Here is a 14,274-nt window from a genome sequence, read left to right on the forward strand (position 1 = left end):
CATTTTGATTATGTCTTTAAACAGCTACAATATATATCATATTCAGTCAACATAGACAGTATAATCAGATAAATTGAATAATTCTCTATCATCACATTTTATTAGTGCTGATAATAACTCAAAAACATTCTATGAGGTTATTCTGTCTTAGCTCAATAGAAATACCATTGCTGTTTATTCACTATGTGCTTTTAGACAGCACCTAAATATTTTTCACTCATTCATTCACTCATTATGTATGTTGCTTGTAGGACAATAATTCTCAAACATTATTGACTCACAACTCACCGGGGAAGTTTATAACTGGCCCCATCTCAGAGATTCTAATTCAATAATTGACAAATATAGTCATTATGAAGCAGATTAACACAAGGACCACACTGTTATAGGAAATGCAGCTAATTAATATCAGTCACTTAGCAAATAATATTTATTTAGTGAAAAAGTGTATTTGTTTCAATAGCATATATTTCTGCCTTTTAGTATTCTTCAATTTATTTAGGGAGATAAAATTACATATAAATTTTAGGATATCTGTGAAACAATCATCAAATAGCATTTGTTCAGTAGTTTCTAACAACTGTATTTTTCAAAACATATCATTACCTTTCTTTTTTTAATAATTTATTTTTAAATTAGCTAACATACAGTGTAGTCTTGGCTTTAGGAGTAGATTCCCATGATTCATTACTTACATAGACTACCCAGTGTTTGTCCCAACATGTGCCCTCCTCAATACCCATCACCCATTTTTACAATCCCTCCCAACCCCCCACCCACCCACCCATCAACCCTCAGTTTGTTCTCTGTATTTAAGAGTCTCTTCTCTTATGGTTTGCCTCCCTCTCTGCTTGTAACTTATTTTTCCTTCTCTTCCCCAATGGTCTTCTGTTAAGCTTCTCAAATTCCACATATGAGTAAAAACATATGATATATCTTTTTCTGACTGACTTATTTCACTTAGCATAATACCCTACAATCAGTTCTCTCCATGTTGTTGCAAATAGCAGGATTTCATGCTTTTTCATCGCTGAGTATTATCCTTATTTCAACATTACTTTCCCTGACCATTTTCACTTAGGATATATACAAAAAGGTAATTTTTCATCTTTTCCTACACATAGCATAAAATATTGACAGCTGGTTGAAAAGTGAATAGTCCATAAATATAAACATATTATTATTATTAGGCTTAATCAAGTATCTTATAACTTGATTTAATCTATAGATTGTTTTGTCTTTTAAAAATGATTCTATCCTTAGAATTTTGAATTCTAAAGAATTAAATTGCTGTATCTAATTAGCATAAAGCCCAGAAAATATGTGGTTTATCATTTTCAGTTTATTCCTTGTTCTGATTCTGAGAATAAGTCATCAAAAATGTGGTAAAATATTAAGTTGGATTTTGTAATTATATGTATTTAGTTCTGATATATGCATAACCATCTGGGTTTATTTGGCATGTTATATGAAAAGTTAAGTAATCTTTACCAAACTAAAAGTTATTGAAATATTTATGAAGGTTGACATGTATCTTTCATCACTAACAAAATGAATGCAAATATCAAAGAAAATATCTGAAGATCTCACCAAGGGAAAAGTAAACAAATAAATAGTTAATCATGGGAGAAATAAGCAGGATTAACAACTACAGACATGTACAAGATCGTTTGTATTAATTATAGCCAAGTTTTGATGTGTCTCATTAAATTTCAGTCACAAATTTTATTCAGAAGAGTTCATTTAAGTTGGCTTTGCATTTAGCATTGTTGTAATGTTTAAAATCTGGACAATGGGCTTGAATCAGAGTGACAGTAAACAATGTCATGTTTTCCAGGTACCATAGGGATGAATGTCAGTCTGGTCTTATTTGAAACCTCATTAATGATGTGGGAGTCAGAGTAAATAGTGTACTAATGAAATTCTGAGATGAGCTCAGATTGGCAGGTAGTGAAACATGACTTAAAAAATGGTCATTGTTTGAGACAACCTTAAACAAGTAGAAATTTGGCAAGATAGTTAAAACACATTTAATTTATTAAATGGGATAACTGAGGAAATTAATGGAAACTACAATGTGAGCTCAATCTTTAAAAGGTATTTTGGAATTAAATAACAGGAAATATTAAATTAGAACATTTTATTCCAATTTCACCACAAAATAGTTCCATAGATAATACAGCATGGCATTCAAAAGTTTAAAAAGTTAATAGTTTATATTACACATACAGATATCCACATATCTATTTGAAAACCTACAGGCATTTTTCTGTACTTAATACTCTGGATGTATCTACATTATAGCCCCTCAGAGACTGAACTTTAAATCTTGTTGTCGATGTTGGCTAACTCATTCCAAGAAAGTTGTAGATGAAGTGGCAGGAGAGAAAGAAAAAGACCCATAAAAAGCAATTAAGAGGGGGAAAAAGGAATAAGAATTAGGAAAGAATAGCATTGGAATGACACCTTTGGGAAAAGAGAGAAGAATGCCTTCCTGGAATCATTTATATGAAACAGAAGAAGGGAAATAAACAGTAAAACATGAAATTTAAAAGAAATATCAGGAGAAGAGTGGTAAAATAATGGAAAGAGTAGCATTTACAAATGAAATGAGTTTGAAAATAACTTTCACTACAAAGATTATCTTTTTAGAGCAAACAGATCTGTCTCTAAGTTATGTTACAAGCTCAACTGCCCCATTTATTACTATCCAGACTCCTTTCTACTCTGGTAATATAAATATTTTTGTGACATAAACCTAGAATAATTCCAAAACACTACACATTAATTTTTTAAGGCCTATTTAGAACCTATTGGTATTATTTGTCAGTTCCTGAGCACTTTTTGCCTTAGGCAACTTCTACATTTGGTGTTCTAGAGTTTGGTTGAGTTTTAAGAAAATCATGTACGAAAAATAAACATGTATTTGTTTAGGGCATGTGGAAGAGCTCTATTTTTGGTGTCAGAGCAAATGTATTTGAAAGAGTACTGAATTACAAGTCTGGTCAGACAGATTATATTAGTTAAGTCACCAACCATATTGATCTTGGATAAATTCCTTAAACTCTTATATTTAATTGTGAAATTGTAGAGGTAGAATCAGATGATCCAACAAGTCTAGTATTCTATAGGTAGGAAATAAGTCCTTTGTCCCTCTTATCATCCAAGATATAGGAAATATAGACAACATTTTTAGGAACACTGAAAATAGGGGCAATGTATTAATCAAAAGATTCTACTGTACAAATTTAATGGAAATGAAATAATTACTTATCAGCTAACTAAACACTATATCAAGACAGTACAAATAACATACTGAAAACAATCTAGAATTCTGAAGATTAATGGGACTTAAGTGTGGATATTTAAAGACAGTTAGGAATTTCCTAAAAACTGAACTGTAAATATGAAGAGTAGATCCTAAGTAAGCAGAAAGAAAAAAGTGATCCTTTAGGGTCTACTGTTATTAAAGGTTAACTTTTGGTTCTTGTATTTAAATTTTTTATATGGAGTTTTGACAAATGCCACTTGGAGGCACTCTTATACTGTAGTACTGTACAATTTATACTATCAGGATGTCATATAATGAAACTTTCAGTTTTTATTTCCTTTTTTAATTCTAATAATCACTTGGGGATGGGTAATTAATACTGGTTGTGGTATTTAAACTTTCACATTATTCATATTTATCACCTTGTAATTTTTACTGTTGTAAATAATCTCCTCTTTATCTAATAAAACGGATTTCATTCATTTCTGTAAGGAATGGAAGATTTTAGGACAAAACCAAAGAATTACTTGAGGATAAATTTTGGTTTACAAATTAATGTCTATTTTTCAAATTAGAAATTCTTACTATTTTTTTAAATTATTGTTTATTTAAATTTGCTATTATCCAAAGTAGAACAACAATGAGAATTCAGAGACACTCTTGATGAGAACCAATCTCTTTAATCATTTGAAAAAATTATGGCAAATATAGACAACAGGATTAAAATTACATTACATATACTAAAATATGTAATGGAATACAGAAGCATGTACAGGAATATACCTTAAAATTGATTTGCACAGGAAAACTAAAGTTCATAAGGAATGGAGTCATGTTATTTGAGATTTTCTTACTTTTATTCATTTTTATAAAGTTAATTTATTTTAAAATTATATAAAATTATTTCTATACATGTGAAGAATATGGATTGTTCATACTTCTCTTGGTTTCAAATATATTTGGAAGATATTGAATGTTACATTAGTAAGGATATGAATTTTACCTCATTTCTACCTTAATCTGAAGATAGAATCTACAAAATAATGCATTAGAAGTAAACATTTTTTACTGTTACTTTTGCACAGGATATTTTAATGTTTTTATTATAAGCGATGTTATTATAACATTCAAGCTACACAATTAAAATTTTTATTTTTATCAACATTTTAATTAATTGGTAATAGATAATACTGATTAAAATAGTATATTTGACTATGCATGAAATGAGTAAACACTAATAGAACTCATGCATATATGAATATGTTATGTTTGAAAATATTAATAATTTAATTCTTTAAACTCTTGTTAGTCCAATGACATATTGAAAAGGATCTGTCGTTTGGATAACTTCAGTGGGAATGAGGTTGTTCACTAACCTGACTTGTTGATTAAATCCCCACCCACAGTTTTGGGCACTGGCTCCCTATTCACTCTTTTGACATTCATTCCTTCTTAAGATAATTATTCATTTCCAGGGTCTTAACAGCTAAGGCATTTATGTTTGTCAGCACTACAAATCTTGCTTTGCCCTATTGTTCTACACAATGAAACATTTCTTTAATCTAGGAATTTGATTCGTATTTGGACAAAAATCTCTATCCAATCTTTATCTCTGTCCAAATATCTCTATCTCTATCATCTATCTACATCTTCTTTTTATTAGTTGGGGTTTTATTGGTTGGAATTAATATATAATATTAATATTAATTAATACATATTAATATATCATTGATTAAAAGCTAACAATTGAGGGCAAAGCTTATTTATTTAAATTCATACATCAAAAATGTACTCTCTCTAGGAACTTAATGGAAAATTATATTTACAGCTAAGAAAACCAAAAATACCAATGACTGAATTTTCCTCTTTGCAAGTCAATGGGTAAGCATTATATAAAGAAAACATAATAGTGAGATATCTGTGTGTTCTGGTTGTTTATTTTTGTGTACCAAGCCACTGCACAATGGCTTAAGTCAATAGCAGCCGTTTATCTGTTTACAAATTTGGGGAATGGGACTCAGGCCAGTTCTTTCTCGTCGCATGGGGTAGCGGCAGACACTGGTTCAGGCTGGGGCATAGAGAAGAATGTTTTACTCAAGCACCTGGTATTGAACTCCCTCTTTCCCACTACATGGTATCTGTCTCCATATGGCAGCTCAGGGTAGCTGGAATTTAGTACATGATGGCTTAATGCTTCCAGACCAGTGTTCCAAGAGACAGCAGAACATGCATGGCCTTTTCTAAACTACCCTTGGAAGTCATGAAGCATCACTTTCCATCATGTTCTATTTGTCACAAAGGTCTATTCAGTTTCAAGGGGAGACATGGATTTTACCTCCTGATTTAGGACTGTTAAAAAAAAATCACGTTTTTAACACAGCTCTTTTATCAAATTTTCCAAGCAAAGATAAACCTCAACTTTACCCAAATCACAAACATCAACCCAGAATATTTTAATTATAAATACATTCAATTTACCATTTTGTACACTTTGAGATTCCTAATCCAAACAAGTATATATCTTCCTTCAAATGAATAGTGATTTTCTTTTTTTTCCAAATTTAAAATTAAATCTTTTTATTCTATACGAATGAGAAAATATTTCCTAAATCTGTAATGTACTGTGACTCTCCAATTTTCTGTTCCTTTACATATTAGGATGAATTCCTTAGTTGTCTAGTCTAATCCTCTGCATAAAGCCTAAATACCCTGACAACATTCCAGATAGGTGAAAATCAGCTAATGTCCAAATACACACAGGAATTATTGACTGACTCAGGGAAGTCCATTCACATTTTACCCAGAAACAATAGAACATTTCTTTAATTTTTTCCAATTTTACTGAGAAATTATTGAGATACATCACTATATAAATTTAATGAGTACAGCATGATGATTAGATTTACATATAGTAAGAAATGATTACCATAGTAAGTTCAGCTCACATTCACCTTTTCTTACAGGTACAATAAAAAGAAAAGAAAGAAAGAAAAAAGGAAAAAAAAATTGTCTCCTTGTTATGTTAAATCATGATTTACTCTCTTAACTTTTCTATGTATCATATAGCAGAGTTAGCTACTTATCATGTCTTATGTTATAACCCCAGTACAGTAAAACCTTGGATTGCAAGTAACTTGTTCTGTGAGTGTTCTGCAAGACGAACAAACATTCTTTTCCTTTTTTTTTCTTCTTTAATGTATATTTATTATTTTGAGAGACAGATCATGAGCAGGGGAAGGACAGAGAGAGAGGAAGACAGAATCCAAAGCAGGCTCCAGGCTCTGAGCTGTTAGCAGGGAGCATGATGCATAACTTGAACTCACAAACTGTGAGATCATAACCTGAGTCAAAGTCAGATGCTTAACTGAGCCACCCAAGTGCCCCTAGACAAGAAAACATTTGTAATAAATTTTAACTTGATAAATGAGCAATGTCTTGCAATACAAGTAGTATGTGAGGCCACGTGTCACATGATCACAACTAAGCCAGTGATTACTGAAATTCACTTTGATATAGGAGTGCTTTGGATTACAAGCATGTTTCTGGAATGAATTATGCTTCCAAACCAAGGTTTTATTATACTTATTTATCTTATAACTGAAAGTTCATACTATCTACCTTCAATTCCCTCCCCCACCAATGTCCATCTCATAACCACAAGTCTATCTCTTTTTCTGAGTTTAAGATTTCATTTATAAGTGAGATCATGTAGTATTTGTCTTTCTCTGAATTATTTCACTTAGCATAATGACTTTCATGTCCATCCATCTTATTGCAAATAGTAGAATTTCCTTGTTTTTTTATGGCTCAATAATATTCCATTATATATATTATTTCTATATATTCTAATATATTATATATTTTAATATATATTATATTTCTGTATTTCTATATTATAAATTATATATATAAACAAGTAAGTTATTACATATAACATCTTTGTCCATTTATCTATTGATAAACATTTGTTTCCTTATCTTGACTATTTTAAACAATGCTGCTATAAATATGGGAGTGAATGAATATATTTTTTCAACTGTTTTCATTTCCTTTGGCTATATTTCCAGAAGTAGAATTGCTGGATGACATGGTAGTTTTGTTTTTAATTATATGAGAATCTTCCATACTGTTTTCCATAGTGGCTCTATCAATTTACAGTCCCACCAACAATGCACAAGGGTTCCCTTTTCTCCATTTTCATGCCAACACTTGTTCTGTTGTCTTTATGATGAAGGCCATTCTAACAAGTGTGAGGTAATTATCTCCCTGTGGTTTTAATTTGCATTTCCCAAATGACTACTAATGTTCAGCCTCTTTTGATTTACCTGTTGGCCTTTCATGTATTTTCTTTGAAAAAACGTCTCAGGTCCTTTGCCCATTTTTTTATTGGATGTTGTTCATTTCTGTTGAGTAGCATAAGTTTATTATATTTTTTGGACATTAATCCCTTATTGGATATATGGCATGAAAATATTTTTCCTGTTCTGTAGGGATTTTTTTCACTTTGTTGATGCTTTCTTTTGCTGTGCAGAAGCTTTTCAGTTTGATATGGTCCCACTTGTTGATTTCTGGTTTTGTGGCTTGTGCTTTAGGTGTCATATCCAAAAATCATTACCAACGCCAATGTCAAGGAGCTTTATTTCTATGTTTACTTCTAGGAGTTTCATGGTTTCAGATCTTACATTTAAGTCTTTACTCTATTTTAAGTTATTTTTTTTAGTGGTGTAAGATAGAAGGTCCAGTTTCATTCTTTTACATGTGAATATCCAATAGTCCCAGCCCCATATATTGAAGACTATCTTTTCTTTATTGAATATTTTTCGTTCCCTTGTCAATATTACTTAACTGTATATGCATGGATTTATTTCTGGGTTTGTGATTCTGTTCCATTGTTCTATTTGTCTATTTTTATGCCAGTAACATACTATTTTGATGACTATAGCTTTATAGTATACCTTGAAATCAGGAAGGGTGTTGCTTCCTGCTTTGTTCTTTTTTCTCAGGATTTCCTTCACTACTTGGGGACTTTTGTGGTTCCATATGAATTTTAGGAGTTTTATTATTATTCTTTTAACTTGGTACAAAAAGTCATCAGAGTCTTTTGACAGAGACTGCTTGAATCTTTTTTAACTACTGACATTTTAATAAATTAGTCCTTCCAATTCATTAACATTGGATACCTTTACATTTATTTGCATCTTCTTTGATTTCATTCACCAATGTCTTTTAGTTTTTAGAGATTTTTACCTCCTTAGTTAAATTTATTCCTAAGTATTTTATTGTTTTGGGTGCTATTGGAAATGTGATTGATTTCTTTATTTCCTTTTCAAAAAATTCATTGTTAATGTATTGAAACGTTACTGATTTTTGTATGTTACTATTGCATCCTTCAACTTTACTGAATTTATTAATTAGATCTAAGAGTTTTTGGTTGAGTCTTTAGTATTTTCTATATATAAAAATATCATATCATCTGCAAATAGACATAATTTTTTTCCTTTCCAGTTTTGATACCTTTTATTTTGTTTTCTTGCTCAATTGCTCTGCCTAGGACTTCTACTACTATGTTGAGTAAGAGTGATAAAAATGGGCACTCTTGCTCTGTTCCTGATCTTAAAGGAAAACCTTTTAATCTTTCATTGAGTATTTTCAATGAGTCTGGAAGTGCTCCCTCCTCTTTGATCTTTTGGAAGAGTTTGAGAAGGATCAGTGTTAATTCTTTAGAGTTTGGTAAAATTCACCAGTGAAGCCATTAAGTCCTGAGCTTCTCTTCGTTGGAGATTTTAGGTTACTGATTAAATATCGTTACTAGTAGTTGGTCTAATCAGATTTTCTATTTCTTCCTGATTTAGTGTTGGTAAGTTTATGTTTGTAAGAGTTTTTCCATTCTTCTAGGTTGTCCAATTTGTTGGTGTATAGTTGATCATAGTAGCCTCTTATGGCCGTTTTAATTTCTGTTGTATCAGTTATGTCTTTTTCATTTATAATTTTGTTGATTTGGGCCCTTCTTTTTTTTTCCTTAGTTAGTCTAGCTAAGGGTTTTCAGTTTTTTTTTTTTAATTTTTTCAAAGAGCCAACTTTTAGTTTGGCTAACCTTTTCTATTATTTTTCTCCTTTCTTATTTATTTATACTGTAATCTTTATTATTTATTTTCTGTGCTAAATTTTATTTCCTTTTTCCTTTTTCTTTAAGGTATAGTGTTGAGTTGTTAACTTGAGATCTTTCTTGCTTCTTACTGTAGGTATTTATTGTTATAAAACTCTCTTTTAGAACTGTTTTTGTTGCATCCCACAAGTTCTGGTACATTATTGTCTCAATGAACTTTTATTTCCACTTTAATTTCTTCTTTGATCTATTGGTTGTTCAGAAGAGTCTTGTTTAATATTTTATGTGTTCAAAAATTTTCCAGATTTCCTCATTATTGATTTCCATTTTCATGCCATTGTGGCTAGAGAATCTACTTGGCATGATTTCAATTTCAATTTGCTAAGACTCATTTTATGGTCTAAGATATTGTTTATCCTATAAAATGTTACATGTGTACTTGAGAGGAATGTGTATTCTGCTATTGTTGAATACAGCGTTCTGTATATGCATGTAAATCCCATCTGGTCTATAGTGTTGTTCAAATCCACTGAAACTTTCTCTGTATGTAATCTATTAATTATTGAGAGTAAGGTATTAAAGTCCCCAATTATTATGGTATTAACACTATTTCTCCCTTTAGCTCTTTTATATTTTGCATTATATATTTAGGTGCTACAATATTGGGTGCATAAATATTTACAGTTGTTATATCTTCTTTATGTATTGACACTTTTATTGTTATATAATGACCTTCTTTGTCTCTTTTTATAATTTCAGTTTGAAATCTATTTTGTTTCATATAAGTATAGTTACACACACACCCTTTTATTTCATCACAATTTGCTTTAAATGTCTTTTTACATTGCTTCACTGTCAATCTGTGTGTCGTTCAGGCTAAAGTGATTCTTTTATGAGCAACATGTTTTTGGATCTTGTGTGTGTGTGTGTGTGTGTGTGTGTGTGTGTGTGTGTGTGTGTTTAATCCATTCAGCCGTTCTTTGTCTTTTAATTGGGGAATTTAATTTATTTACATTTAAAGTAATTATTGATAGGTTAAGGACTTAACTATTGTCATTTTGTTGTTTTCTAGTTATTTTGTAGATCCATTCTTCCTTGTTTCTTATCCATTTGTCTTTTACGTGTGTTTTGATGTATTATAGCATCAATATGCTTTGACTTATTTATCATGTCTTTTTTTCTTTTTTCTTTTTCTTTTTCTTTCTTTCTTTTTTTTTTTTTTTTGTTTAATTACTATAGGAATTTCACTTTCGGTTACCATGAACCTCACATAAAATATCTTAATTTTCCCAATTGGATGGGGCAGGAACTACCTTGAGCCTTGGCTATAAATTAGTCCCCTGCCTGTGTAGAGCATGGTAATGCTTCATATCTGGTATTGGCCTTGTTCTGGGGACAATCAATTCTGCCCGTCCTCCTCTCAGCTCAATTGTTTCTGGGCTGCACTGTTTCCAGGAGTTGTCACCAGCCCTTCTGATCAGTTGGGTTAGAAAATGCTTTCAACAGTGGGTTGGGTTGTGATTCAGCTCCTTGGCTGAAGGTGGGCAAGCAGGGCTCTAGAGCCACTAATGCTCTTCACTTGATCATCCAAATGAGGCAGATCTATGCTCTGACAAGCTCTCTAGTCATAGTGTGCCCCATCTTAGCTCTGTAGATGAACAAATCTCCTGGTTGGGTAATTACTTGGGCACTGCAGGTATGAACTCAGTATGCCAATATCCATGTGCTGGTTGTTGCCAGCTCCTTCCCTCTTCTCTTTTACAGTCAGACTCTGGGTGGTTGAGCCCCAAATTCCTCTGTAATCTCCATAGTGCAAGATCAGGTTAGGGGTGCCCACAAGGCAACTCCAATTCTGAGGTACTGGTTGTGCTCCCTGGGTCTTCTTTTCCCACTAGATACTGGAGGCAGAGGGGAGACCTCTCCACATGACGTCATGCTAGCCTGGGGGAGGGAAAATGTGGTCAATGTGTAGCCTCTTCTCTTACCCTTTTAATGTTTTTTTGTTTGTTTTTTGTTTTTTGGGTTTTTTGTGGGTTTTTTTTGTGGCCTTTTTGGTGCAGGGGAGAGGGTTACTTCAGTCTCACTTTTGTGTTCTAGGATCTCTCAGTGGTATCTTATTTGTGAATAGTTGTTGTTTATTCTGAATGAGATAGAAGTCAGAAACAACTATGTCACCATCTTGGTGATGTCGTTCCTTCTTCCTTAATTTAAACCACCTTCTGCCTGCTTCTCTATCCTAGGTTCAAAATATTGAACCTGTACCTGATGACATCAGTGGACATGTAAGTGTGAACACATCTCAGTGGTTGGTTAGAACTTTGCATTATTTAAGACTGTGACTTCCTGATCAGATCACCTGCATCAAATTTTAAGTAATCTCTACAATGTAGGTCAAGCACATGCCAAAAGCCACTTCCCATTTCAGCACAAAGATCCACTTAAAAATTCGTCTCTGCTTCACCCCTAAATTCCAAAATCGGTAACAAAATTTATTGGCTGGAAGAACATGCTGCTTAAATGAAACAACAAATGTAAAAGACTGACATACAAACTTGTCACCAACAATGTGGATAATAAATAGAAAAGTACTTGGCTTATTGCTCTGGCCCAGAGGATGATCCAAGACTTGAGGAGCTGAATGAAAGCCAAGACTCTGTTACATTAAAATTTTTGAGAGTGCTTTTGTCCCCATGTCCTTAAATTGAAAATTCTATTACAACATTGGAATCTGTTCATCTTGTTATGTTTGCAGTGATGGAGAGGGGATGACTACTCTTTTTTCTGCCCTCATACAATTTCCATGTTGCCCCCTCTTTTTGACTGAAAATTGAAAGGAAGCAGTAAATACAGTTTAATTATACACAATGCCTATGGTACCTAGTATTTAAAAATTCAATAAAAATTTATTCAATAAATATATATTTACTGAACAAATTAGTAAAAATTTGAAAACTCTTTTTCGTCAAAAATGTCTTGACCTCCAGTTTAAAAACAAAGAAAGAGGGGCGCCTGGGTAGCTTGGTCGGTTAAGCGTCCGACTTTGGCTCAGGTCATGATCTCACGGTCCGTGAGTTCGAGCCCCGCATCGGGCTCTGTGCTGACAGCTCAGAGCCTGGAGCCTGTTTCGGATTCTGTGTCTCCCTCTCTCTCTGCTCCTCCCCTGTTCATGCTCTGTCTCTCTCTGTCTCAAAAAAATAAATAAACATTAAAAAAAATTAAAAAAAAATAAAAACAAAGAACTTTCCATAGATAGTCTTCTGGAATGGAAAGGGGACTATGATGTAACTAGATTCAGCAGGATGACCCTTCCCTTTTTAATCCTAGAACAGTCATTGTTTTAAAATATTTTGATATACATATAAAAGTGATATCCATTCTCACAAACCCTATTATTTCCCCAAAACATGTCTACCTAGCCTGTCCAACTTTTTCCAACTTAAAGAAGAAAAATGCAGAGACCAAGTCTAGGGGAAATATTTAAACAGTAATTCTTATGCATCGAAACCATATTTAACGAAGCCTGTCAACTGGTGGGCTTCTTGCTGGCAAGGGTGAATGAAATCCCTATCATATATGAAAGTAAACAGTATGTCAAGGAAAGAGGAAAGGAAGGTCATGCAGTTTTTCATGAAGATGTTTTTCTTTGCTAGAGTACTAAATATTCTTTTGGGAAATCATTATGGGATTGAGGTAATACACAACATTTAGAATCAGGTAGACATGAGATCAAATCCCTGTTTTAACATTGACTTTGGAAAGTTACTGAACTTCTCTGAGCCCATTAACTAATTTGTCAGTACAGTTGTTGTGAATATTACATCATATAATGTAAGATTATATGAACTAGAACAGTGTCTCTCCCATTCTGTTTCCCGTCTTTTTGTCATCAGTAGTTTATCCTGGATAATTACCATATCTAGGGATTTATAATTGTGGCATCAGTAATGAATGCCAGATATCTGTCAAAAACTGTTGAATCTGAGAAGATATACGGATGGCCAAAAGACACATGAAGAAATGCTCAACATCACTAATCATCAGGGAAATACAAATCAAAACCCTAATGAGATATCACCCTACATCTTTCAGAATGGCTAAAATAAAAAATACAGGAAACCAAGTGTTGGCAAGGGTGTGGAGAAGAAGGAATACTTGTTGGTGGGAATGCAAACTGGTGCAGCCACTGGAAAAGAGTATGGAGGTTCTCAAAAAATTAAAAATAGAATTACCATATCATCCAGCAATTCCATTAATGGATGTTTACCCCCCAAAAATGGAAATACTAATTCAAAAAGATATATGCACCCTTATGTTTACTGCAGCATTATTTACAATTGCCAAGAATGGAAGCAGCCTGAGTGTCCGTCAATGGGTAAACGGATAAAGAATGGAATTTTCCTCACCCATAAAAAAGAATGAAATCTTGCCATTTGCAACAACATGGATGGAGTTAGAAGGTATAATGATAAGTGAAATAAGTCAATTAGGGAAAGACAAGTACCATATGATTTCACTCATGTGTGGAATTTAATCTACTGTTGTTCATTCACCCCCATTTCTGAAATGTCAGCAGAATTTTCATTGTTGTTGCTGTTGTTATCAAGAAGGATGAATATTTTCAAATTACCACTATGGCAGCAACAGTTGCACTTGCCAAATACTACACATGCACCACCACATCCCTGTTCCCCTTGACCATCTAACACATCCTGGCCTGCAGACTTTGGGCAGCAGGGATGTGTGCCACTTCAAGACAAAGCTTGGAAAAGCCAACAAACAACTCTCAAGCTCTCTCCTCTCCTAAAGCAACAGCAGACAAGGACTCATGCTGATATGATAAAGTCATAGATCAGTTCAGTCTCAGTTGCTGGGGCCCTACTTGTCCTAAACAGTTGCC

General features: G+C 32.8%; 1 long non-coding RNA gene across 5 annotated transcripts in view; it reads left to right on the plus strand.

Moving 5' to 3' along the window:
• LOC132673495 (uncharacterized) overlaps window positions 1-14,274 on the plus strand; it is a 58,212-nt gene that overhangs the window by 6,843 nt on the left and 37,095 nt on the right. For 2 of the 5 annotated variants that reach the window (XR_013557072.2, XR_013557071.2), the window contains exon 3: window positions 11,618-11,659. The exons of the other annotated variants lie outside the window; for them this stretch is intronic. This is a non-coding gene — a long non-coding RNA (uncharacterized LOC132673495). The remainder of the gene's footprint in view (window positions 1-11,617; window positions 11,660-14,274) is intronic. 5 annotated transcript variants of the gene reach the window in all.

The sequence above is a fragment of the Panthera onca genome, chromosome C1, assembly GCF_046562875.1.
Source record: "Panthera onca isolate mPanOnc1 chromosome C1, mPanOnc1 haplotype 2, whole genome shotgun sequence".
In the NCBI taxonomy this organism is placed as follows: Eukaryota; Metazoa; Chordata; class Mammalia; order Carnivora; family Felidae; genus Panthera; species Panthera onca.